Below are 1,263 nucleotides of genomic sequence, written 5' to 3'. Positions count from 1 at the left end.
TGCAATATACAATTACCAGATGCAAATTTTGGACAGTCTAGTTGTCTCCTTGATTCGTTACCTGGATGTGACGCCTATTATCAGCGGGATTTGAATGATTATTTAGCTAGCCTCCCTTGATTGAAGTTGTTGAATGCTTGTTTCTTTAGAAGGCTACATAGAAAAACTGTGTGTACCTAGAAGCAATACAGAAGACATCTTTATCGACGAAACCTAACTAATGGAGATATGCCTCCCATGATAGTATTCCGAATCAAAATACAGTTACAGTTGGGAACATACATAGTATAATATTTTGAACAGAAGAATAAAAAACAAATAGAATATCACATGCATGTCAACATAATATTTTATTTCTGTACATCATTTTCCATTGTTTGACATGATGGAGAAGTGCAATTCGATATAGTCACTTATCACAGACAACACACATACAAGAGTTTACCAAAATATTATCAGCATGACAATATGAGTGATCAAGGAGATTCCGCCACTTCTGCTCGCATGTTGCCTGGCAAGTAACAGGAAAACAAATAAAAGGTTCCCAGAAAGCACGATAGGTATGGCAATTCCCTGTTGACAAGAAAATACATCAGTAAGAGTTATCCAAACTAAGCAACTTGTGCAGTTCTATTCCGCTTGGAGGGATAATGGAAGCACGTATATAGGTACATGGAGATTGATTTCTTACGAGCATGGCTTGAATTTCCTAGCAGCACAAGCACCGTAACGCAAAGAAGAATAGTTTTCCACTCCATATCTGATTCTCGTTTCTGTTTGGGGTTCCAGAAGCATACATGATGTTATCTTATAGAGTTGTCGCTATAGAACATTTACTCCCCATTCACTCAAATATAATAAAAAAATATTTGGCCATATCATCTATCTATATCTATATCTATATCTATCTATATCAATACCTATACTTCTATTTCTATAGCTATATACTTATAAACTTACTTATACTAATTATAGACTCCCAAAAAATTCTCATGTTAATCAGAAATAATGAACCATTTATCTGGTCGGACCGATAAACATTACGTTCTAGATCAATCTATAAACTTCTCGGTAAAAAAACAGTCAAAAAGGCCCATAACATTGAATTGAAAAATATAGACCTTTGATTTGATCTAGGCTATTACGACTCAGATCAAATAAAATCATGCAACTCTTATTTTTGTTCAATTAGATAACGTCCAAGAGATGAACTTTCTTTTCCCACAGGTTAAAAATGTAAAAATTTACCCATCCTCCTACATG

At 34.4% G+C, this 1,263-nt stretch overlaps 1 long non-coding RNA gene across 1 annotated transcript; it reads right to left on the bottom strand.

Moving 5' to 3' along the window:
* Positions 1-331: 331 nt before the first annotated feature.
* On the bottom strand, positions 332-771 carry LOC147982622 (uncharacterized). Its single transcript, XR_015617873.1, has 2 exons — positions 692-771; positions 332-573 (listed from the first exon to the last, which is right to left on the bottom strand). It is a non-coding gene; the product is annotated as an uncharacterized LOC147982622 (long non-coding RNA).
* Positions 772-1,263: the final 492 nt, after the last annotated feature.

Source organism: Triticum urartu, chromosome 3A (genome assembly GCF_056163025.1).
Source record: "Triticum urartu cultivar PI428250 chromosome 3A, HENAU_Tu73, whole genome shotgun sequence".
NCBI classification, from domain to species: Eukaryota; Viridiplantae; Streptophyta; class Magnoliopsida; order Poales; family Poaceae; genus Triticum; species Triticum urartu.
Note: the sequence above shows the minus strand (reverse complement) of the source record. Positions and strands in the feature narration are given on the sequence as shown.